Consider the following 26,969-nt stretch of genomic DNA (forward strand, 5'->3'; position numbering starts at 1 on the left):
CCTTCGTTGGAGTGTACTCAACAACTTCCCAAAGTTTCATGGCAATCGGATGAATGGTGTAGTAATGCATAAAGGACAGACAGACAGACAGACATACATTCGTTTTTATATATATATAGATTATTTGGCATTGTGTAATTGTGTTGGGGTATTTTTTAATGTAACTTATACTTATTAAGTTGTAGGTTCATACTATTATGAGTTGTTCTAGAATTTAGAATATATTGTAATTATGTGGTACTAATATGTATTGTGTGAAATGGTTTGTTTTAGAGTGAGAATAGTTTCCAATATCTTCCACAACGTGGTTTAGCTTAGAGCAGGAATAGTAAATCTGACCCCTTTACTGTGCAACACCTTCCCCAACATGACTTAGATTGGAGTGGGAATAGTAAATTTGACCCTTTTAGTGTCCAGCACCTTCCCCAACATGGTTTACATTGAAGTGAGAATTGCACATTTTACCCCTTTGGTGTCCAACGACTTCCCCAACATGGTTTACATTGAATTGGGGACAGTAAATCTGATCCCTTTGCTGCACAGCACCTTCACCAACATGGTTTAGAACAGAGTGAGAATGGTAAATCTGACGCCTTTAGTGTCTAGCGCCTCCCCCAAGATGGACTAGATTGGTGTGGTTATACTAAATGTTACCCCTCAAGTATCCAACACCTTTCCCAAGGTGGTTTATGTTAGAGTAGGAATAGTAAATTTGATCCTCTGAGTGTCCAATACCTCCCCCAACATGGTTTAGCTTGCGGTGGCAATAGTAAACCTTACCCCTTTAGTGCCCAGTGTTATCCCCAAAATAGTTTAGATTGAAGAGAAATTAGTACACCATATGCCTTTAGTGTCCAACATCTTCCCCAAGATAATTTACTTTTGAGTTGGATTGGTGTATTATATTTAACTGTTGTGTTAATATTTTCTGTAAATATATAAATGCTTACAGTTAATTTGTGTTTTGTTTACTGGAATATTTGAGTTATGTATGCATTTGTATCAGAAACCTGAAGTGCTTTTGTATTGTACTAGTTGTATTTGATTGTGGTGTAATTTTTGTTTTGCAAGTAATTAAAATTACAAATTGTTTTAATTATATATTTAATTAACACATTTTTATACTAGTTGCATGCACATTTTAATAGTTTACATTACACTCAACAAAATGTTATAACACCTTTTTACCTTTAGACACATTTATATAAATTTTTAAATAATAATAATCACTTTTTGTGTAATTTGTATTAATACAATTTTTGTAGATGTACATATTTAACATATATTATATATATTTTATGCGATCAAAAGTATGATAATTTACATCATAAAATTCATAACCTTAAAAACAGTAAAATATTTCATTTCATTAGCTCTTAAAAAGACAATTTAAAAAGCGAGCTATCACATGCCTCTAGCAATATTGGTATTTTTCAGACCTTCCTAAATTTATAAAAGTACTTAAAAAGAGACAGTTTCCATATTCCAATAAAATCTAAATTTGTAAAAATCCATGATTCAGTCTGTTCCCCGGTATCCAATTTAGGACCCCACAACCTGGTAGCATACATAATCATATTAAATTCACAGCGACATTATTGATAATTTTTAACCTCTTCCACCAGGCAAAAAGCAAATATCTTCAAATTGTAAAAACTAGCCACCTTGTGGTATCCGTCTTAAAAACGTGTTAAGCATCAACAGGGCATGTAAAAGATAATAAACGACAGGCAGGAATTAACCAGTTTTTCCGAAGGTCAGTATAAGAGTGGCAAAAAAAGAAAAAATGATCAATGGACTCTGGGACGGAGTGACAGGTCGGGCACATATGTGTTACGAATATATTTTCCCATGAGCTTCTCCTAGAATTAAGAGGAAGAACTCCGTACCTAAATTGAATGTATAGAGCTCTTGCCTGGGGAGGTTTGATGTCATACAGAAACATTTCAAAACCAAACCAATCTTTTATATTTATAAAACTAGTAATTAAATTGCCATGTGCAATACCATCATTACTGTGTGTATCCAGGTACTCCCAGAACTTTTTTTAAGGAGAGGGACCATTTGTTTTGTTATGGACCCTTGATCCTCCCACAGTGGCCCCAGCCCTAGTTTGAAAAACCATTCCTTGATCTTTTTAAGCCACACTAGGTGACCTGTTTGTTTTTGTAGGGTCAATAGTTCTTCCAGGGCTTCCTTCACCGGAACCTATGTTCCAGATCCTTATCCAAAACAAGAGAGCCTTACGAATGGCAAAATTGTTTATCGATTTAAGACCAAGGTCAAGTCTTAATGGCAAGAGGGGAGTGTTCACAGGTAAATGGAGAATTGTCCTAATAAATTTATTATCAGCAAGGACTAGGATCTTGAGATTCTCCAACCCCCATAGCTCCATCCCATATAGGGCTGCTCCTAGACCTTTAGCCCATATGAAGTTTCAAAATTGGGGAGAGCGGTCGATATGAGATGCTCTAGCCCTCCTGGCTATTGCGCAGTCGGCATACTGGAGAGTCAGAGTACTCTTTTCGATTTGGGGTGTCCAAGATAACCTATCACTAATTCGTGCTCCCAGGTAGTCAAATGCCTTAACCTACTCCAGGGTTTGCATGTCCAGCGTCAATTTACCCTTTTGGGGATTATAGGGGTTTACTGACATATAGTTAGTCTTAGAACAATTCATTTCTAATCCCCTGTCCTTGCAGGCTTTGGCAAATGTGTTCAAAATATTCTGAATCCCCTTTGGCGTCCTATCAATGAGTAACGTATCATCTGCAAAAACAGAGAGGGCACAGGACTACCCACTAATTTTGGGGAATCACCTTCGCAGTCATACAACTCTCCTATTAACCCATTTATGTACAGTGTAAATAATGTTGGGGCGAGAACACATTCCTGGCGTACTCCCTTACAAACAAAAATATGATTTGAAAGACTGCCATCAAGATTCCACCTGAACTTTGCATAAGTGTCATGGTGCAGGCGAATCAAAATATTGAGTAGATATAATGGGGAGTCCTAGATCTCTTAGGGCTGGCCAGAGTTAGGTGTGTTCTATTGAGTCAAAAGCCATTTTTAGATCCACAAACTCAACATACAAGTGACCTCCTCTAATGGTCACTTTCTTCCATATTATCATAAAAAAAATGTAAAAACGTAATCTATAGTGCTTGTGGAGGTCCTAAATCATGCCTGCAGATTTGATCCGGGATAAGATAATTTTACAAAAGATTTTTTAGGAGTCCTCTATTAGGCTTATGGGCCTATAATTTGCGGGAGACCCTTTGTCTCCCTTTTTGTATATTGGAATAATTTCGGCACCTCTCCTGGACACCGGGACTTTACCACCACACAAGATAGCATTAAAAACCTCCCCATATTATAGGCTCTGCTTTATACATGTCTCCTGGAAGATTATCTAAGCCCGGGGCTTTCTCAATCTGTAGAGAATTAATGGCTGTGATAGTTTCCTCTATTGTAATAGCAGTCTCATCAGTTAATGTGTGTTCTGAATAATTCAACTGTAAACCTAAGTTAGAGGCAGCACGATTGCCTGCATTGAGATTAATTGTGGGTTTCTAAAGCGCTAGAATCGACTCCCGAAGGAGTATCTCTGCGCTGTAGACCGCTGGGGAACCTGTCCTGGCTTTCCCTGTGAGATGGTCCCTACTGGGTATCTCCAAGGTGAAACCAGGCATCCCAGGCGTATGTGGGGGGCCGTTGTGCAGATGAGGCAAGCTAATGCCCAGAGTTGCCGAGTGTGATCCCTGGTTAGAGTAGGCACCGAGGCGAGAATTATCGAGTCCGCTGACCCTGGTCCACGACCCTGCCGCGTCAGGAATTGAACCCTGGTCCCGGCCGTCCTCTGCTTCCAGGTCTGCCACCTCTAACCAGTGAGCCACACCACTCCACAGATGCTTAAAATACTCCTCCCAAACATGGGGCTGCATATGGAAATATCCCCCAGATGCATCAAGAACCCATTTTGCTATTCCTTAATAGCGAAAAATAATGATTCGCTATTAAGGAATAGCAAAATGCAATGCAAGAAGAAATCACTAAAAAAATAGCGATTTCTTAAAATTCCTTAATTGCGACTCGCAAATTGCAAGTCGCAATCAAGGAATACCTCCCCAATCATTCCTATGGGCCTAGAGACCCATAGGAATGAATGGGAAGACATTCTCAATTTGCGAATCGCAATTACCGAATCACAAATTGAGAATGCGATTTCAAGGGTGCAGGGGTGTTCAAAGGACACCCTGTTGCACCCCTGAAAATGATCTGTGCACATATGTGCGTACACACAAGGTGCATTTTTCAAAGTTTTTGCAAATTACCATGAAGTTCAATTTCATGGTAATTTGCGAGCCCTATTAGCCAAATCGCTATTTTTTAAACTTTAATGCATTGAATTTAAGGAATCTCAATTTGAGATTCCTTAGATGCAAGGAATCGCAATTTTGCGAATTCTTAATTTGCGATTTTTGCATTTGGGATGATGCATCCCAAATGAAAAAATACCGGTCGCAAAGGGGCAGATTCTGAGAATCTGCCCCTATGCGAGCGGATTTTACCTTGATGAATCTATGCCTATGTTTCCATTTTCTGTTTGGGCGACCCTTTCGAAAGGAGATGCCAGAATAATTAGCTGTCCTTCTGCCTTGATGCTTCTACGAGTAAGCGCCAATTACCTGACTCCTAATCCCTTTCTGCCTTGTCTTGTGCCGATTTATACAACTTCCTTCTATTTATGATATATATATGGGAGATTTTTTCTTTACCGCCACAATTAAATCATCCTTAGCTTTTTTGCAAGCCTCATTATACCACGGGGCGGAATTCCCGTGAAAATGAATTTTGGTTGTACTGTTTGTAAATAAAAATGGTCTTAGTATACAGGTCAATTGCTGGAATGTGGCCATAATGTTGTCTGTACTAGCAACAGTATTACTCATGTTGGGGAAAATCTGCACAACCTCTACATATATTTTTGATAGAATTATTGGATCAGCCAGTATTTGTGGCCATTTTACTCTTTTATTATTGTTAGTGGTGATTACAGGGGCAATCTTATGCCGAGACTGTCCATATAAAAATACTGGGCCAGACATGCTTAAGTGCCAGAGCATTGTGGTCGCTATTGTCCCGAATGAATATGACCATGTCTTTGACATTTGGCCAAAGATCAAGATCAACCAGAATATAGTCAATCCTGGACATCCTGGACTTAGCTTCCCCCCTTTTAAACATATGGCATGCTTCTATGTCTGAGCGTGTCCGACCATTGCAGGCTCATACCCCATGGGTAATGGTGAATGATAAAACCTGATGCCCCACCCTGGTGCACTTCTTAATAGGTGTAATCTGAAGCTTCTCAATCCCTCTGGCTTGGCCTACATCATATATTAGCGCCTATATGTAGTCATCTGGCTCAAATGTTGTGTTAAAGTCGCCGGCGACTATGAGTTGATAATTCCCCTTGGTTGAGTCAAGATAATTTGTTAATGTGATTATCGTGCCAGATAACTTGTGAGGACTACTAAAACTATTGTAGATGTTAAATAGCCTGAGATGGATATTTCCTTTCAGAGAAGTCAGTTCCAATACAAGTATTTCCTTTGAGCCTAGTTCCAGCACCTTGATTATGCATGCTAATGTATTCTTAACCCAAATTACTAAGCCACCGGCTGGGCGGCCAAATGGAGATTGTCTAGCTTCTATACTGAATGTAGTGAACCCCACCCTGTGTGCCTGCTCAACCGTCCCGGTTTCGTGGAGCAAGCAAAGATAGAAATCGTCCACTAGCTTGTACCACTCAGGGTCAATTAACTTAGACTTTATGCCTGCAATGTTCCATGATAGGATTTTCAAATCCTGATTTTCTAACAAGGGTTCCTGGGCACTACACCCTAACGTGGTTTTCACTCTCTCATGATTTAGTTGTTGAGACTGATGGCAGTGCTTAATTATTGGACCGCAGTATGCAAGTTCATTATGATTATTGATTTTAATGGACTTCGAACTGAGTAGCAGGTGGTTTCTCAGATGTCATTTGTGAGTTGGTAGTTACATTGGGAAGTCAGGCTTGGGAATCCAGGTAAGTCAAAGGTTGGAATCTATTTCTCAGTTCCAAAAAGGGGGACCCCTGTCTCGCAATAGGCTTCCTAATAAGTGACTTATTAACCGGGATATTTGGGCCTACACATCCAAGGTGCCTATAGAAGAACCCCAGTGGTACAATATCAATCCAAAATCTTGGCCTCTGGATTAATGGATTGTTCCCCCAGCTAAGCAACAGTCCTGCAAGCATTGAAGATCTACAGTTTATGATGATACAATCTCCTGCTATGGACTTACGTAGCAGGCCGACCCAGCTTATCCGTCTTAGAAACAGGATATCACTATAGTTAGTATTCGAAAAATTTGTATTCTGTGTTAACCAGTGGCAAACTTTGTTTTTCAACTGGTTCAAAGATTCTTTTTGATTTCCCTGTAACGGGGGGACATTAGTTAGAATTGCCACATAAGGGCAACACTCTAGGGGAAGATGTAGTGTCACCTTATCGTCTTGATCAATCAGATCATTTTGATGCAACGTTTCAGGGAGTGTTTGTTGACTACAATCAATTAAGTTCCCAGTGGAAGTCATAGTTGAGGGGATAGGCCCAATGTTACTGGGAGGCAACCTTACACCCCAGGTGACTAGAGCGTAAAGGCCCTAACTTTTTTTGTGGTACTCCCCTAGTATCATACCTATTAGATCCTGTTTTAAGGGTACAAGTTGGTAAATCTACATTTCTACTCACCAGCATTTGAGCCCCGTGAGAAACAGCACACCTTCATATATTTTTGTTGTTACCCCTGCCCCAGATAATATATCAGCAGCCGATTTATGAATATGTTCCACGCTTGACTCCAATTTGTCAAGTCTAGCCAAAATAGGCAGAAAGTTTTTGACAATAGTTTTTTCTATGCATGATATTAATGTTACAATAGTTTGCGGAGGTAATTCCTCAGAGTGGAGAGGCGAATTGGTGTTCGAGTCAATCGTAGAAGATGGTCTTTGCAATGTGTCAGCAGTAGCTTCCGGGGCTACCTCCTGGATCTTCTTCTTGGACCTGGTCCATGCAACACATAAAGGCTTCGAATGTTTGACCTTTTTTTTCCTTTTAACTGGGCTTTCACGCACTGGAGTTGCCGTAGGTAAAGAAGAAGGGCACTGTACGGGGGAAGAGACCGATGAACTTCTATTGAGTACATGAATGTTCTTACTGGGATCATTTGTTGGAAGATCTTGTGCAGTAGCCTCAGCAATAAGGCCAGTAATAAGACCAGCCGAGCCCACTTCAACTGACAAACGTTAATCTGCAACCTGAATCTCCTTGTCAATGGCCTTGGCAGCTCGTAGGAGGAAGCAGTCAAGTGTAGAGTTTAGTGGTGGTTTTAGAGTGATCGCTTTTCCACCTTCGATTTTAGCTTAGCCGCCATTTGTAATAGGGGTATATTACAAAATGTAAAACAAACGTACTCGTTCAAGATTTCAAACGGGCTGCCCCTGATTGTGCGACAATTGTTGAAGATAGTTAGGAGTCCGGATCCAGGAACCAAAAGACCGGACCCAGCCCAGCCTCAACCGGGCTCCGACGAGCCCACCCTTGGCCCAGGCACGCCGGCGTGCGTCCTGCGCTGTGGGACCGAGACCCCCTTTATGCCCCGGCTGACGCAAAGTGAACCACGTTGGCTCCTCCTGGCGCTAGGGACACCGGGTGATATAGTCCCAGTACCTGTGTGCCGCAGAAAGTGCTGGTGCGAGTCAGTAGGGGCAGGCCCGGACTGGCCATAGCGGGCACCAGCAATCCCCCGGTGCGCCGCACGGGTGGGGCAAAATCGGTCCTGTACTGAAATCGGCCGAAAACCGGCCCGGCAAAGAGCTCGGAGGCACCTCCAACCCGCCCCCCCCGAGTGGGGAGGGGGATGTGGGTGGGTGGGGGGGGGCATGGCCGATCACTTTGCCAGGGCCGGTTGTGGTTCCCAGTCGGGCCCTGAGTAGGGGCTGCCTGAGAGATCTAAAATATAAGCAAAACAATGCAAAAGCATAATATCGACGTGGTTCGGTTCAAGATGATAGTTCAGTTTTAGGCAAACTGTAGTTTCAAAGGTTCTCAAACATTTAAATGTTCAGATGCACTGCGTGTGCTGAAAGTCACAGCAGGAAAACACTCATTTCCAAACTAAATTGACTGTACTGTGTCGGTCACGTGAGAAGACACGCAGTGGTCGGTCATCCGACTTCAAACGCAGGTAAAACTAGAAGTGCGGGACCGCGTGGATGTTTTGGAGGCGCAGCGGAAACGGGCATTTGTACATTGTATTCGGGTTGAAGTAAGGGTCGGGCCCCGATGTGGGGCGCGTTTAGAGTTGCGTTAGTGACTGGATGTGGTTCGCGCACCGGGCCAGCCTCACCGCGTATGAATGCTTATATACTTGTTTCTTCACTTATGCATCTTTTTCACAAGTGTGTTGTATGTAAAACAAATGAATAGCATTTACATGTATTTTATATATGTATATATATATATATATCTTGGTGCTATAGTTTTATAATATAACATATGTGTAGTTTATTTTCTACATTTAATAATAGTATTTTGTTTATTTATTTTAGGCAGAAATTGTTTACCACTACCTTTATTTTGTATGCTATTAACATTATTGTTTGGCAGTTTGGTTCACCTAATAAGGTAAGAACTCTTTTACTTTATTTTATAGGGTATTTTGGGTGGGAGGGGTGTGGGTGGGTGATTGTATTGCAGGGGAGGGTGCTAGTTTGCAGTATTTGTTTTGTTTAGTGTTATTTAGCATTTTGCTGTAATGTAGTTAAATGCTGTGGGCCTTATTATAGTTTGTGAAGAATAGGTAGCTATAATAGTGTCTGTAGTTTTGTTGATAAATGCATGGCATCTAATGTTGCAATCTATTTGGGGTCTATGTTCTGTGAGGGTGGGTGTGATCTGTTTTATTATTAACTTTTTGTTTGCCGTAGGCGGGGGGTGTCATATTTTTGAATGTGTATTTTAACCAACATTATATTTAAATTTTATTTTACTTCTCGGTTTTTCTGGAGTAGTCAACCATGCGTTTTATTTTTGTTCATATATTTTGGGGTCTGTTGCTGTACTTATTGATTTATATCAAATTTAAAATGTAATGTGTTATTTTATGTCTATGTCATTGGGGGGTTCAATGCATTGTGACTGAATATGAGTTTGTTGTAATACGTTGTGAGGTATATTTTTGATAATTGTTACGTTATAATATTATTATTGATCAGGCTTGTATATTATTTTGTTTATGTTTATGTTATTGACTGATTAATAAAGAGTTTTTTGTAAAATGTAACAATAATTGCATTTTGTGATAGTTGGTTTGTGTTGGGTTCAATTGTTGGTGAGTTTGGCTGAAGTATTGTTTTAGCTATTCTTTCTCAGTTGTGCAGCCCTTTATTATTTACAAAGAGCTGTACTTTGAATTGTAACATTTCTCACATCTCTGTGGTCTATTTAAATATTTTAGGTTTGATTTGACTTACTGACTTCTATTCTTAGTTGTTTTTATCTTTGTCCTTTTTACAGGGTTTCTAGGAATTTGTTTATGGTGGGGTGGTTTTGGCATAATGTGCCATTTAATGTGTTGTGCCATCCTTCCACTGCATTGTAAGTTTTGGATTGTTCTTCTATAGGATCTGAAACTTGGGTTGGCGTCCGTGGCCAGAAGGGTACAGTCTGCAAACCCAAGTGTCTTCAAAGTAATCCTTGAGTGTAGTATTGCAACAAATTGGTGCCTATTGTACTAACTGCTTTTGAGTCTATCTTTGACCGTCTTTCCCAACAGCCAGCCCATATAGAAGCCAAAGATGAAAGTTTGAGGAGCCTCTGGCCAGATATAAGGTCTTCTGGGGGTGCCCCAGTCTTACAGAGTCAGTAAGACCCATTGGCTAAGGCGGCAGAGCTCCCAGAGCCCCTAAATTGTATTGTGAGTTTACCTCATGCTGCAACCTCTTTTGTCATGGTTTGAATCAATGTCCCCTGCTTAGAGCCAGGAAAAATAGAGTTGTTTGTCCAACTAAAAAATAAAACACTTGGGGGCATCTTTACAAGCCCCTATCACCATCACAACATCACTTTCAGTAACATTGTGATGGTGATAGGGGCCTCGCCTTATTTACAAAGCAGCGTTAAGCCACTTAATGTGGCTTAACGCTGCCTTGTAAATAAGGCCCCTTTCACGCTATGTTTAGCATGAAAGGGGAGGGTAATGGGTGTTGCTGTGGGCATTCCACTGTAACACCCATTGATTTTGACTCAGCCTCCTATTAACTAGGGCGGCGTAAATAGGAGGCAGCACCAGAATTAAGACCAGGGAAAACCTGGTCTTACCCTGGTGCAACGAGGAGAAATGTTTAATTTCTCCTCGTTTTGATGTCTTCATGTGTGCTGCGTTGTGCAACACACATGAAAACAGCAAAAAGGCCAATGATTGCTTATGCACAGACAGGTCCCCCTTCCGGCACATGAACAATCATTTTTAAAAAAATGCCGTTTTGCAACTTCTGTGTGTGGTGAATTCTGCAGCACACATAATGTTACAAAGCGGCATTTAAAGATTGTTTATTTGCAGGAAGTGGGATCTTCCTCTACATAAACAATCTTCCCCTGAACACTGATATCATTGCACAATGGTGCAAGGGTACCTGCGTTAGCGCTAGGCTGCTTACCTTCGTGCAAGCACAGGCTAACGCCGCGCTCCGCCACTTCGTTGTAAATTTGTCCCTCAAAGGATTGCATAAACAGACAGGAGTGTCCCATCATCTGGCAGAAAGCATAGGCTTTGGAAGAAGGATTGACTGGATCAGCGGATCTGTTAAATCCTGTAATGGTGATTGTGTATTAATACATTTCCATAGTCCTAATGTGGCATTTAGGCTGATCCAAGTCTTTGAAAATGCTAGCCTATTGAAAGGCGTCATAAATGCAGCTCCATTGGAGGTTTTTTTAATGAACACTCTGGGGTCGATTCCGATCCGGTAAAATGCGCTCCGAATCGTCGTACGGAGAGTTTTTTCCCCATACGAATCGTACCCGTAGACGTCCCGTACGTACGACGAAGTACGATCCGTACGAGGTGCCAAACTCCGTACGAGTCGTACAGGACTCCGTACGACTCAAATCTCCGTACGAGTTTCACTCGGAACCGGCTGTACGCGACATCACTACGGTTCGCGGCTGGTTTTTACGACCCAGCAAGTACGATTCGTGTCGGGTACGCGCCGTACAACCCTTTTCCTACGGGAGCCGAAAACAGTCGTAAATGCAGAGTTCGCGCCGAAACAGGTACGGAACGCCCCCCGGGTACGGCACGTACCCCCCATGATCGCAGGGGTACGCGCCGTACCCCTGTGATCATGTGGGGTACGTGCCGTACACCCTGCGATCATGGGGGGTACGCGCCGTACGGTGTGTAGGTGATCGTGCGCTTTTCCGTACGAATCGACGTGTACCGTACGAATCGCGTCCAGGTCGGCCGATCGGGATCGGAATCGTCCAGTCGTACGGCGTCCGTACGAGTCGTACGGAAACGGCTCCGGATACGAATCATACGGACGGAGATTTTACCGGATCGGAATCGACCCCTCTGAGTCTATAAAACAGTCACTACAACGGTCAGCCACCTTTGGGTCTTATCAGTCATCACCAATCGCTGTTTACCTGTTTTTCCCCACCGGAAGCTCTGATTCTGACTTAATGGTTGTGATAGTTCTGCATTGCTCACTGCACAGGACAATTTATCTAGTAGTGTAAATTTGCCTATTTGGCCCTATATCAATCGCCTTACTAATTCTGAACTGAACAACAGACTTACAAACACCACCCAACTTATGTGTATTAGTGATACAGATGTGTTTACTGTCTCTGGTTTAGGCCCTCTTACATTTCTATCATGGAACATTGCTGGAATACAGCCGAAGCCTACTGACTCTTCATGGTAAGATTTTATTAAATTGCTTCATGTTATCTTGGTCAAGGAAACATGGCTGACCATTCTGGGTTACTTCGATGGATTTGTCACCTTTTTCGTTCCAGCAAGCTGTGTAAATCAGGGGAAATGAAAGGTGGCCTGATTATTTGGGTTGAAACCTCACTGAATGGTAAAGTTAGTTGCCTCCCTATTAAGTTGAGATATGTTCATGGAATTAACTTAAAAAGGGATCCATTGTTTTAATATTAAAAGTTTAAAAATTTTTGGCAAAAAGTATTTGGATAATTTATCTTTTTGTTTAATATTGTTCATGCATATACTAATCGGGATTTCAATCTAGTGCTCTCAATCAATCAATTAATAATCGCTGGTGATTTCAATGTTAATATCAGAAGGGATTTGGTGCCTCAGATTCTGATTTAAATGCACTTTGAGGTCTATTATAATAGCGATCCGCCCGTCATCATTTCCCGCCCGCCACCCATTTCCCCCCCGCCATATTAGGATGGCAGGGGGACCTCAGCGTGCGGAAAGACCGTCAAACAGGTAACCGGGTGGGAAAGGGGATTGTTATTGGCGGTGTCTTAAGACACCACTATCCATATCAGGATGCAGGCGGTGATGTGCATTTCCATGGCGGTGTTGCAGCCATGGAAAGGCATGCGGAGTCTGAATGTGGTTGCCTGTTGCGGGCCCCCAGGGTGTTGGGGGTGTGGAGGGTGCCCATGGGGGATACCTATGGTACCTCTCTGCATTTGCATGCACAACGTGGCAGGCACCGCGCGGTGCCTGCCACGTTGTGCATGCACATGCACAAATGCCTTTTTGACATTGTGGTGGGTGCTGCTGAGAGACCACACGCTGCAATGTTAAAAATACGGGATGCGCCTGCCAATGTGGAAGGCGCATCCTAATAGGATTTGCCGGGACTGCCGCACACATAGCAGGCGGTCCCATTTGCCGAAACAATGGCGGGCGGACGTTGTCCGCATGCCATCATAATAGACCCCTTTGTTTGAAGAGCTTCCCCGTTGGTACTGACACTTGTGACAAGCAGGGAGATGCTCTTACTAACTACATATTGGACAAGAATTTATTGGACCTCCGATGTCTGACTGATAACATAATCTGGCGGCTTCCAACCTTTATTGATCGGGGGAGCCCACCAATCATTGAATGTATTTTTATCCCCAGTGACTTGGCACCTAAACTAGTCTGCTCACATGTGAAATCTACGCCCCATAGCGACCATAACCCTTAGTTCGGTCCCTGCGGCTACCTGGTCTTAAGGTGCAGACGCATCCCGTGTGCGTAGGGAGCTGGTTACAAATGGCGGACGCAGACTTAAATGGGAACAGGCTAATCCACCACATGTCAAAAAAAAATTATTGTTAACAAATGGGATGATTTTTAAATTCTTTAACTTCTTTGGCTAATTCAGGTGTTTCAGTTCTTGATTCTTTTAATAGGATTAGCAATGTTATCAATACTTTGTTATTTATCATATAAACCTTTCAGTCAAGTGGCATGGTGAAATTTGATCCAATAGTGCATGTTCAAAGACTAATAGGAACCCTCAGAAACACCTTAATGGCAAACCTAAAGGTAGCAATGAAGTGTCGAACTGTAAGGTTCACTGCAAAGAAGCGCATAGAGCCAGGAAGAAAAGACTGAACGACAAAGCTTGGGAGGAAGCTAGCTGCTTATGTCATGAGACATGTTTTTATTCAATGCGGTGTGTGGCTTTTTCTTCACATCCTATGTGAGTTTGCTTCCCTGTGTGCATTCCTTTACTGTGCCGTCTAGAGAGTTGCCTTCTTTTCCCCATCGGCTGTCCTATTGACTTTGTGTGTGAGGCGGATTTGCACGTTTAAGTGCTCACACTTTCTTTGCAGGATGTTTGGGTGGGTTGCGTTCATAGCGTACGCCTTCAGCCGCGCATATGTAGAGGGTGGGATCCCTGCTTTTGTACAGCCTGCAAGTGTGTACCCCTGCCCAGGCTATTCTGAACCTCGGTGTTCGTAAATCTAATTTTACATGCCTCCATATTGCAGAGTTGTGTGTACTTTTTTTTTTTAGCTTAGTTTAATTTTCCTTTGTTTCAAGAATGTTCTTTCAATATTTGCTGAGGAAAATATTACTAAATACAAATTAGAGTTTTCAGTTCTCCTTTTTTATGTGCCATTATGTGATTCAAGTGTCAAAATTAATGATTTTTTGTGGCATTCGACTGCAGTAATAAAGTGCTGAAGCCTGAAAGACAATGAGTTAGATTGCCCGGCGTGCTGGTGGGCCACTTTATTGGGGCCTTGATGCTCAGTGGCAGCTAGGCCATCCTTCTGACAAGTACTGCTTTTGGAGGGTGTAATGCTATTACAGCAGCCAGACCCTACTGCACGCACACTAACCTGCCCCGCTATCACTCCTTACTCCCCTCCCTCCTACGAATTCTTGCAACATTGTTTATGTGTACTGTACCTTACTATGCTCTTGTAACTGATGAAACTTTTAACGCAACGATCCTAAATGTAAAGCACTCTGCTACCCTCTTGGGTCAAGTTCAAGCTATATAAAACTTTATAAATAAATAAATACTTTGTTTTCAGGCTTTGAATTTCATGGGGTAGCAGGTTTGATCAGTTAAGCTTACTCCTTAATGTTTGGTGTAAGGTAGAACATTTATTTCAGTCAGTGCATGTATATTGCACATTACCTTAAATGTTTAAGCAGTGCTATATTGTTTTTATTCAACAAATAAGGCCGGATGTAGAGTGCACACTCGAATTTAGTGATGTCTGCTGGCCTAGTGAATGGTTCCCACAAGGGCAGGAACCACTGTCACAGGGGTTGTAGTCAATGCACTCACTGTAAGTGTGTTGTAAGGCTCAGTTACAGCGGTTGCTGTCAATGCACTGAAAGTATGTTGTGTGGCTCTGTCACAGCAGGTGCTGTCAATGCACCGAAAGTGTGTCATATGGCTCCGTCACAGCAGTTACTGTCAATGCACTGAAAGCGTGTCGTATGGCTCTGTCACAGCAGTTGCTGTCAACGCACTGAAAGTGTGTCGTACGGCTCCGTCACAGCAGTTGCTGTCAATGCATTAAAAGTGTGTCGTATGGCTCCGTCACAGCAGTTGCTGTCAATGCATTAAAAGTGTGTCGTATGGCTCCGTCACAGCAGTTGCTGTCAATGCATTAAAAGTGTGTCGTACGGCTCTGTCACATCAGTTGCTGTCAATGCACTGAAAGTGTGTCAACGGCTCCGTCACAGCAGTTAGTGTCAATGCACTGAAAGTGTGTCGTACGGCTCTGTCACAGCGGTTGCTGTCAGTGCATTAGAAGTGTGTCATACAGCTCCATCACAGCAGTTGTTGTCAATGCACTGAAAGTGTGTCAACTGCTCCGTCACAGCAGTTGTTGTCAATGCACTGAAAGTGTGTCAACTGCTCCGTCACAGCAGTTGCTATCAATGCACTGAAAGTGTGTCGTACGAATCCATTAACATGACGTAGCCGTCCAATACACTTTCAATTTCTAATTTCATTTTCAAAAAGAAATTTCCAAAGCGGGGTTTTCTTTTTGCAAATGAAAAAGTAATGAATCCTCCCCCTGGGAGTTTTCTCCCATAGTGTGGGGTTCAATGAACTCGTTTTACTTTGACTTACTGCCACGTTTTGGATGGTGGTAAGTGAAAGTAAAACTTTGCCATTTGTTTGCCCACTCTGTATAGGGTGGGGGGACAGGTAGGTGTCCAGACACCTGGGGCCCAGGTCGAGTGGCCACTAAATATTAATGGTGTGCCCAATGTTTTGGAGGGATTCGAGAGTGCAGCTTCCTCACAGGTGTAGTACAGTCCCACCTCATTCAGCCAGCCTAGTGCTCTTCAGTCTGGTTTCCTTGGAGAGGGCACTGACCCCTTAATGCCTACTTCCTAAGAGAACTGGAGTCAGACAGGTCATGGCTAAACAGAAGCAGTTGTTGTGCCCCTGCACATTAGGCAGATCAGAGCACAGGATGTGGAGGGTGGGCAGGGGCCCATCTCCTTCCTGTTGGTTTCCAGCAGGGGCCCCACCTTGAGCTAAGTCCTTTCTTCAGGTTCTCCTCTTTCTGGCCACAGGTTGGCCTCTGGAGTGAGCTTTATCCAGGCAGGGGGACACAAATATCTCTCATCGCAAGTTTTATGATCCATACTAGACACATAGACTTGTCTCGACGATTGCAACAGCAGTGTGCGCTGCACTGGGGGAAGCAGCAAGAAACCATCCATGGTGCATGCAGCTTCGTGGCCAGCGGGTACCAGCCATATAGAGTGTTCGCTGCACTGGCGCATGCAGCCTCGTGGCCAGCGGGTAACAGCCATAGCAGCGAGTACTGCACTGGGGAAGCAGCAAGAAACCATCCTGGTGCATGCAGCTTTGTGGCCAGCGGGTACCAGCCACGGCAGTGTGCACTGCACTGGGGGAAGCGTGTAATTACAACAAATGATGGACAGAATGATGAATGATTAAAACATTCTACCCCAGTCAAGAGATCCGGGTTAAATCCATTGTTCTTTTCCCCACTATGCCATTCCAGTCTTGACCCTGTGTCTCATGGGAACAGTCCAGACCGAACTGCCAAGCCAGGTCCTCCCTGGACTGGAAACAAGCATCCTGGGACCGGTTTGGCGGTATGTCACCCTTCACCATATATTGTAATTCTTTGGTCAACATTTAATGGCTACAGAGGAAATTCATGAAAAGCAAATAATAACTTTCAAGATAGGCATTAGTTAAAAAAGAATTTAAAAAAAAAAATTGTTTTTGTCAACAGTTCAACATTTATTAATTAAAAAATACAAACATCTAAAATCATAATAACCTGTACACAAGGACAATTAAATAAAACACAGTTCATACACAATAATAGGAAAGAACGCTATTCACAAGAAAAACTTAATATATATATAGACACACAGCTAAGAAAAAGTTATGTTTCCTAAATCATGTTATATTAAAAACTCAACAATTAAGTGTTACTAAACATCTCAAACTAAGTGGCATGACATCATATAGTCTCTCGACGCGCGTTTCGGCGTTCCAACAAACGCCTTCCTCAGGAGCCACACAAGTACACTAAGTTAAAAGTTCCAGGGTATTAGGAGAGATTTCCTTGGATCTGTGGTTCGTCTCTCATTAATGTAGAATAACCAGAGGTTTCTTTAGATATTTTAATTTTATTCGGTTTGCTGCAACGTTGTTTCGCTATTTTTAGAGATTAGCCAGTTTCAGGGACGTTTTAGGATACAATGTCCTCTCCGAATGTCTAATTTTGCTAAACCGTCCTCTGGTTCTCAATTAAAGTTGAAATGGTTGTCAGGGACCTTCGTGATAAAATGCGGAAGCGTGCAGTCACAGATTCTTGCACTTAGCTTTCCTGTCGGGTGGATCCTTGAATTTGGATGTGCACCACTAATCCCTGAAAACTAGCAGTAGTATCAGACTTAACGGCCGGGAGACGCCGTCTCAGAATATCTGGCAGCCCCGCCGAGCCCTTGACTATCGTTTTTCAGGGATTAGTGGTGCACATCCAAATTCAAGGATCCACCCGACAGGAAAGCTAAGTGTTTTATTTAATTGTCCTTGTGTACAGGTTATTATGATTTTAGATGTTTGTATTTTTTAATTAATAAATGTTGAACTGTTGACAAAAACAATTTTTTTTTAAATTCTTTTTTAACTAATGCCTATCTTGAAAGTTATTATTTGCTTTTCATGAATTTCCTCTGTAGCCATTAAATGTTGACCAAAGAATTACAATATATCTATTGTCCCTGTCGTTGGAGCTGACAACGCCAAATCAGGGGGTCCTTGTTTGTATGACATTAAAAATGTCACCCTTCACCAGCCAGGATAGCTTGATTCCAGTGGCATAGTGAGCAAGGGACCCACGTCTGGGCATACCCATCCCACTTAGGGCGAAAAGTGTACCTGCAACAAATGATGGACGGAATGCTGAATGATTCAACATTCTCCCCAGTCAAGAGATCTGGGGTAAATCCATTGTTCTTTTGCCCACTACACCACCCAGTTTGGACCCAGCCATATGCAAATCAGTCTTAACACTCTGCCTCATGGGAACAATCCAGACTGAACTGCCAAGCCATGCCCTCCCTGGACCGGAAACAAGCATGCTGGGACCAATTTCAGGGTATGTCACCCTTCATCAGCCAGGCTAGCTTGAATCCACTGTTCTTTTTGCATTTGTCACCCCGAGTGGGACGGGTATGCCCAGACGTGGGTCCCGTGCTCTCCATGCCACTGGAGTCAAGCTCCTGGCTGATCCTAGGATGCTTGTTTCCAGTACAGGGAGGAGCTGGCCTGGCAGTTCGGGCTGAACTGATCCCATTGGGCGCAGGGTCCAGACTGATTTGCATATGGCTGGGTCCAAACTGGAACAGCATGGTGAACAAATGAAAATGATTTCTTAAAATATTGGCATAAACTGCCTATTAGTATTATAGGGCGCTGTAATATCATTAAAATGATTGTCTTGCCCAAATTTCTTTATTTGTACCGAACTATTTTTTCAAAAAACTCGTGGGGGCTATACGTAGCTTTATATGGAGCTCCAAGCAACCAAGACGTGCTATAAAATACCTAAAATGTCCTTATACATTTGGAGGGTTTCAAGTACCTGATTTTAAATTATATTTCTGAGCCTCCTTTCCGGGTCGTCTTCGTGATCTTTTTGCTCCTAACAGACAACATTGTTGTTATAGTTTTGCTGTTGGTAATGATACCCCTATGTTCTTGTACAGGATTAATGACCCAAATTATTTTAAAAGAGTAAGGTTTAAGACTCTTAAGGATATAGTTTACATTTGGTGCAGATTATAGCCAAGCGTTCTTTGCCTTTGATGCATTTTAGCATGCCATTATGGGGCAATCCTATGCTCCCGGAAATCTTTCATGATGTGCAAGCTAAATCTTGGGACAAATATGGTACTAGCCAACTCAGTCATCTATATAATGCTACTGGATTCCGCATGTTCTCAGATCTTCAGACAAACTTTGGCATCCCCAAGAATATGTTTTATAAATACCTACAGATTAGAGACTGTGGGGACGGAGAGAGATAAGACAACCTATGGGGTCAGATATACTGACTTATTTACATTCAGGGATGAAACTGACTATTAGTAAGGCTTACCAACTATTATCTCAGTTTTGGGAGAATGATAGCTTGAGGATAGCATCTAAATGGAGTGAGCTATTGGGACAGGATGTTAATCCTGGGGAAATAGAAACATCACTAGGGAGCTTAGATACCGCGGTATGTTCTATTAATGTAAAGTTGCAACAGTTTAAAACTGTGTTTATGCTCTATTATACCCCAGAACGAATAGACAAGTGGATGTCTCCTAATGACTCTGGGGCCTATTCACAGAACTAACTTAAGACAAAATCCTAAACGTACTACTTTTGGTATTCACGTTAGGATTTTGTCTTAAGTTTGTCTTAAGACAGACAAGACAGGCTTAAAACAGACTTAAGTTAGGATGTTGTCTTAAGTCTGTCTTAAGTCTGTCTTAAGACAAACTTAAGACAAAATCCTAACTTCTGTGAATAACAAAAGTAGTAAGTTTAGGATTTTGCCTTAAGTTAGTTCTGTGAATCGGGCCCATAAACTTGAACGATAAATGTAAATGTGCAAACTGATATTTTACATATGTTTGTCACTTGCCCAGACTTGTCTGTTTTTTGCAAAGATGTATTCTGTATAATAACTGACCGTCTAAAGATTAATATACATCTAACGAATAAAGAACGTATGCTTGGCTACAAGTCAGATGCAGCTCCAGATATAGGATCCTTTATATCAATCATTATAGCAACAGGACAACTGTGTATTGCCCGGGCTTGGGTATTTAAAATTCCACCTAGAGCATATGAATGGTGGGCAATATTAAGAGAAATTTTTGAGAGGGAGTTGGCTATAGCTAAGAGTAGAGGTGTTCCATCTGGTAGGAAGTTTAATCGAATTTGGGGGCCTATGATATTTTAAAATAACCTAAATCAGATTTGTAATTGCTTTGAATATTATGGTATTAAGGATATTTTTTGTCTATCTCTTACATATGCTTATTCATTTTGTAATGTAGTGGGTTTCTTTTTGCCTACTGTGTAATATGTCCTTTTCTTTATGTTACATACATGTACTGTATGCTGTTAATTTTTCTCTTGGGCGATTGGTTTTTTATCATGATTACCCTTTATGGTAAAAAAAAAAGATAAATAAAAGGAAATAGACAATTGCTGAAGGAAATAGACACTTTGCTGAGAAAATTAGACACTTTGCTGAACGAAATTAACACTTTTCTGAGGAAATAGACACTTACTGAAGGAAATTGACACTTTGCTGAAGGAAATAGACACTTTGCTGAGGAAAATAAACACTTACTGAAGGAAATTGACACTTTGCTGAGGAAAATAGACACGTTGCTGAAGGAAATAGACACTGCTGAAGGAAATAGAGACTTTGCTGAGGAAAATAGACACTTTGCTGAAGGAAATAGACACTGCTGAAGGAAATAGACACTGCTGAAGGAAATAGACACTTTGCTGAGGAAAATAGACACTTTGCTGAAGGAAATAGACACTGCTGAAGGAAATAGACACTTTGCTTTTCACTACACAACTGCCTAAAAGATAATCTATGATTTGGGGACAGGTTTTTAGCTGTTCCACATCCTTTATAAAGGGGATATGCATTCACTATATGATTGTCAGATTAATCTGTTTATATGAGTAATTATTATTTAAAAAGTACTAATACCTGTTGATTATTACGTAAAGGAACCCTTTTTGGCAACCATAGACTAACACAGGATTGAGGATAAAAATATAGTAAACTGATGCCTTCTAATTTGCACACCACTCCTTGAAGCTGGCTCACAACTCTCTAAGCTGTATCACAAGTATTGCACCTTGTGACCTATAGGTAACACAAGGCTTTCTGCAACCAAACAGTACCCGGGTGAGCTGTCTGGGATACGAAATTACAAAGCAGCGGTACTCACTGCACCTGCAGCAGGCACATTAACCCTATATCTTATTTTACTTTGCGACTAGACTGAATACAGATCTCTCCAGCAAGCACATTAGCCACCTCAATTATTTCACCACTATTATAACCTGGAACTTGCTGGGCACACAAAGATCTCTGCAGCACGTGCCTTAACCTGTGAGCTAAAAATGCAGCCTCTTTGTGATCAGCAAAGTAAGCCAAACAGACCCCCATCATATCTGTCCACAGCCAATTTCTATGAGAAGGATTAAAAAAGAAATACACGTATACATTCACTGAGAATCTGCTTCTCATTATGCGGCCCTCCCTCCTGACTGCCACAACTTGACCCTCACTTTTTGTAGTTAATTTGTTTCATACACTGACTAAAGGAGAAAACTACAATTCCCACAATGCAACTTGACACAAGCTAAACAGGGAGTCCTGGCTGGTATCAGACATCATAGAGGGCACCTGGCACTGGCGAGCTTCAAGAAAATGTTATTATTGAACAATCAAATGTTTTCGCTCTTCCTCAAGCGCCTTCTTTCCCGTTGTCTTTCTGAGCCTGCGCCTTGAGGCCATCAGTGTATGCAGTCAGCGCTTAAGGGTCGGCAAGAAAACCAGACCTGCTCAGCGCTTTATGGATACCCTAGCGGAAGGCTCCACTGTGGTCAGGACATGGACAGGCGTACTTCTGGCAGCAGGTCTTCTAGGCGCTGCTGCTTCTGCCTGCGTCTACCTGCTTAGGCAGGGGTGAGACTTGTCTCTCCATGAGTGGGTGGGGCTACAGCGCCACTGCCAATAGATTAATTTTAATTTCTTGAAGGATTTGTTTGTGTTATTTATTCAGTGTGGACTTGGCCCAAAGGCATTAGAGCGCTTTACAACAAGGAACAGACAGTTCATACCAGCAGGGACATTACAGGATGAGAAGGAGGTTGCCAACCAACACAGTGAATCAGCAACCAAGAGAGCTGAGAGAAAAAACATTTGTGTAACAGGAAAGACAGGTAAAGTCAACATAGGAGAACCAATGAGTCCCACTTTAACCACAGTGACTGCCCAATAATTTTGAGTTCTGTTTTGAATGTGAACAGACAAGAGGGTGTGCAGAGGGCTGCTGGGAAGGAGTCCAAAGCCTCGTGGCACTTCCAGAGAGCGCCTGTCTTGTACGGCCTTCTAGCCTCAGAGTCGCAGGTTCGAGCAGGAGGGACTCACATTTCTTGACCCTCGAAGAGCCCCAGAGACTTTCAGTTTTCCAACCAGGTACGAAGGAGTGTGAAGTTGTGGAGGACTTTATGAGTAATGCATGAGCCTTAAACTGGTTTCTTGCCTCAAGGGGGCGCCATTGCAGGGTACGCACGAGAGGAGAGATGTGGTTGTGTATCCTGTGGAATGTCACAAAGCGGGCAGCTGCGTGGAGCACTGTTCTCAGAGGAGCTAAGGGCCATATTATCAAGAAAGGGCGATACATTATCGCCGCTTTTATCAGCAGGAAACTGCCGCTAAAGTGGCGATAATGGGCTTGATAATATGCCCTTGTGAATTCCAATAGAAGCCCAGGTTCACACCAGAACCTGGCTTCTATGGGAATTCACAAGGGCGTATAATCAAGCCCATTTTCGCCACTTTAGCGGCAGTTTCCTGCTGATAAAAGCGGCGATAATGTATCGCCGTTCTTGATAATATACCCCTAAATGCGCACTAGGGAGACCCGAGATGCGTGACTTACCATGATCTAGTTTGAAAAGAGCCAGTCCTTGGAGCACAGGGTTCAAGTCTGTAGTGCCTGGTTCTCCAGAGCAGTCAGATCTGGTGGTGGGCGCTTTCGGCCATGGCTGGGATCTGCCTCCAGGGGTCTAGACAGTTATCAAGGAAATAGCCCAAAGATTCGGCATTCTCCACAATGGCTGCATCGCGGTTTAGGGCAGAGAAAGATTCCAGCCAATCTTGGATTGGGAGACTGGATTTTTGTTAGGGATAGATTAGTAAACAAATCTGATTGAATTGGGGTTTAAGTGAAGATTGGTATTCAATTTTTTTAAATTGTCGAGGGTGGAGGTGAAAAGACAGATGTCTTCGGGGGAAAATATCTTCTAGTATATCGGGGCGTCAGCCTCATATTGATGCTAAAGAAGACCAGTTTCTCTCCAAGTCTCGCCAAGAGGTTCAAGAGTAGGTGTTAGAAATGGGGGTCTCTAGCTGGCAATGGTTTGCACCTTTGTCCAAGTAGGGACCTTTCCTTCTGGTCAGGAAAAGGGGGTACACTACTGAAAGAACCCCTACTCAACCCCTTGGTAGCTTGGCACAAGCAGTCAGGCTAACCTCAGAGGCAGTGTATAAGCATTTGCACATCACCAACAATAATACAGTGAAAACATTACGAAAGGACACGGCACCAGTTTAGAAAAATATCCAATACTTTATATAATCAAAACAAGACCAAAATGATAAGAATCCAACATACCGTACTAAAAAATATGCACTTTGCAAGAATAACAGTAAAAATACAGTTCCTTGAAGTCGGTACCTCCGTCCGGTGCTACCGCGTTGCTGAAAAAACCAATAGTTCCGTTCGACAGCGTCAGTCGAGGTGACTTTAAAATCGTAAACAGTACCTTTTCATTGCGGCTATTCACGTTGGTGCAAGGCGGTCGTGGCAACCATTGCGGTTGCGATGTGAGGTGAAGCGGTGCAGCGTGCGGAGCCCTAGAGGCGTGGTGCTGGCGGCAGCTCGGTTGCAGCCATCCAGCGGTGTTGGTGGGACCTGGGCTGCGGTGCAGATTGAGGGGGTGCTCGTTGCAGTGCTGGCAGGTCACGGTGCAAGCCACAGAGCCGGTTGGTGGGAGTTGGCGTCAGTTGGCCCAGACTGCGGTGTGGGACGAGGTGGTGCATCGTGAGACTTACGAGTGGTGCCCCGGAAGCCACGGTGCGGTCGCGAGTGTCGAAGTCAGCAGGCAGCAACGGCGTCATTGAAACCAGGGCGGCGAAGTGAGGAGAGACAGTGCGAAGTGCAGTGCCCACAGGTCACGGTGCAAGCAGCGGCTCTGCGGCAGCAGCATCGGTGAGACCAGGCTTACGGTGCGAGATGCCCCGGTGCCCTCTGCGGTGTCTTCAGGATATGGAGCCAGCGATGGAGTCGGATGCTTTTTCCCATCTGTGGCAACTGACCCATGGTTCCAGAGGTGGTTCCCAGAGGTCGTGAAGTCTTTCTGGCCCCTGAAAGCAAACCCAGCAAAACAAAAACACAGCAAAGGGGCAGCACTCCTCTTGGTAGTTCTTCCAGCTCTTCTTCTTGGAAGGTTCCTTGGTTCCACCGATTTCTAAAGTTCTGGGGTTTAGGCCCCAATATTTATACTCAGTATCTCTTGGTTCTCTTAGGCAGAGAGTGTCTGTACCTAGTCCAAACCAGTTCGGTCCTCTCTGGCTCTGCTTCCCGGCATGAGGTGGAGACAGCATTCTCTAAAGCAGACCAATCCCTTTCAGGTGCAAGGAAATCTCATCCCACTACTCTAAATGCAGCCTGTAGTGTAGTTCCTATATCCCTGATAGGCTCTGCGCATTGGAATAATATACACTATAGTTTTGACATAGGACTGAGGTCAGTACGTCTCTATTGAGTACATTAAACTTAATTACTTGTGCGTGCCAGCTAACTCAGAGGTCACTAGAAACTTCTCGAATAAACAAGAAGAGTTTAGTTTCTGACAACTGCATAAACATGACAACTTTGTTTACCTTAGAATCAGGAACAGTCTCAGAATCGTGGAAACAATAGATAACAGTGTCACATAGTCAATCGTGCCTGCTTCGTTTCTACAGAGTTACACAGAAATAGATAGATGGGCATTTCAATAAAATATATATATATATCAATATCAACAATTCCGCAGGTGAGCAGTGGCTTGTTTCTCGCCTCCTTGCCTCCTTGTCTCCACAAGTACGGACACGGACCAGATAAATTAAAGTGCAATTCTTTTATTTCTCGCAGTTTCGGCGTCATCATATATATATATATACATGATGAAATGGCTCGTAAATACAGAAGAGAAAGTTTGAAACCATTTCATGTCAAGTTACATAAAACAATCGTTATTGACAAGGTGACATATTGTCTCTGAAAATGTTTCAAAGAATTTGGTTCTCTATGAATAGTTCTACTATAAGCAGATTCTTTGCCAAAACAGAAAAATACAAATTTGGGGGGAAAAAATTAATCATAGGAAAAAGTTCCAAGTTTAGTCTTTGTTTTGAAAAAATGAAGGCCAAGTTCAAAGTCTTCCCAGTACACTGTGTGCTAATTCAAAAGCCAGTGTATGGAGATGGAGAAAACATTAAATCTTCTAATCCTGTAGACAAAAAGTCGTCTACCATTGTAGGTGAAAGTTGGATTACCTCGTTTAGAAGACTAACCGCACATAGATGAGAAGCATCGCCTTCAGCATTGGTCGCATCAGCAATGTTCGTATCGGATGTTACCTGTGCGCCTGTTGTTTCCTCTCGTACCTCAGCAGTAGCCGTCATCAGGATTGGTAGCCGCTGGGACAACACAGAGCATGGGCTGTAACCGGGTCCAGCACAGTATCGATATCCGTAGGCATGACTGATGGGAGTGTTAGACAGAAGTCTAGCACGCATTCTTCACCGCAATCAGTGTATTCATTCCTGGCCGCCAGTACATCTCCTTTAATATTTTTTTAGAGATTCCCTGATGTGTCAGACCCTTTCCCAGATGTGCTTCATAAATCAAAGCTGCTTTTCATTCCATGTTTGTTATTACCCTATCCCCCACTCCAGGGATTCGAGCAAATGGAATGCTGTTCGCATCAATTATATATGAGTATTTGAGTGGAAAACACTGCACCACTGCCTTTGCATGAAGCATTGACAGCCAGTATTATTTCACTGTCTATTTTTGTTTTCAAATGAGTGATTGCAGCTACGAAGTCTTTTTCACAGCCCGCTTCGCTGCTTCATCAGCCAATTAATTCCCTTCAACGTGAACGCCATCATGTTGATGACTCAGCACGTGTATCACGTGAGTGTTTTGTAGTCCATTACACTACTGAACTACTTGTTCCCAAAGCATTTTGTGCTTAATTGTGCTACCTTTTGCATCTTTAAAACCATTTTGAAGCCAATTCTGTAAATATTCATTATATGATTGAATACAGTAAAAGGAATCGCACACTATGAGTGTGGGGAATTCACGATGCGTATTGTCAAGTGCCATTTTGAATGCTTGTCGTTCAGCTCGCTGAGCTGTACAATCTCCTAGAGATTGTGTTTTTGTGACCATTGGTCTGAATTTGCCATTGTGCATACGACCTTTAATGATCGCGCATGCTGCACTATAAGCTTGCTTACCCCCCCTAGCGGGTTGTGCAGATCGGTCAGTATAAATTATAAATTCGTACCGGTCAAGAGGGAGAATTTCAGTAGGCAGAAGACATTTGTGTTCGTATTGCAGGAAGGCTTGTGTTTTTAAATAAGGATCAAAAGCATATTCAACATCAGTTGCAGCAAGAGAATTAGCCCATTGTATCCATATTGGATGTAAAGCTTTTGCATTCGGAATGCTAGAATTGTAACTGCCTCTAAGGCTGGTATAGGAGTTACGACCATAATGCGTTATCCCTGTGCTAGGGCTCTTTCCTTTGCTACAGCGGTTTGAACTGCTGTCAGAATTTTTTCTGTTGATGAAAATTTTATTTTTGCTTGGGTATACAAACGTGATTTATATGCAATTGGTATTTTTTCACCTTCGTTAAAAGTTAAGTAGGTGAATCCGCATTGACCCGGGAGGGATTCGGATCACTAAGTTGCATATATTTACATGTGTTTGTAAGTGTTTTGTTACTAACATATCTGCTTGAAGTGAAT

The 26,969-nt window shown here is 42.7% G+C and overlaps 1 protein-coding gene across 3 annotated transcripts in view; it reads left to right on the top strand.

Moving 5' to 3' along the window:
• The window catches only part of LOC144769768 (N-acyl-aromatic-L-amino acid amidohydrolase (carboxylate-forming)-like), a 263,725-nt gene that overhangs the window by 40,671 nt on the left and 196,085 nt on the right, over positions 1-26,969 (top strand). Inside the window, exon 1 of one of the 3 annotated variants that reach the window (XM_078654055.1) lies at positions 22,226-22,352. The exons of the other annotated variants lie outside the window; for them this stretch is intronic. The gene's annotated coding sequence lies outside the window, so the exon portion shown is untranslated. Of the gene's footprint in view, positions 1-22,225; positions 22,353-26,969 lie in introns of those variants that run through there. 3 annotated transcript variants of the gene reach the window in all.

The sequence above is a fragment of the Lissotriton helveticus genome, chromosome 1_1 (genome assembly GCF_964261635.1).
Source record: "Lissotriton helveticus chromosome 1_1, aLisHel1.1, whole genome shotgun sequence".
Taxonomy (NCBI): domain Eukaryota; kingdom Metazoa; phylum Chordata; class Amphibia; order Caudata; family Salamandridae; genus Lissotriton; species Lissotriton helveticus.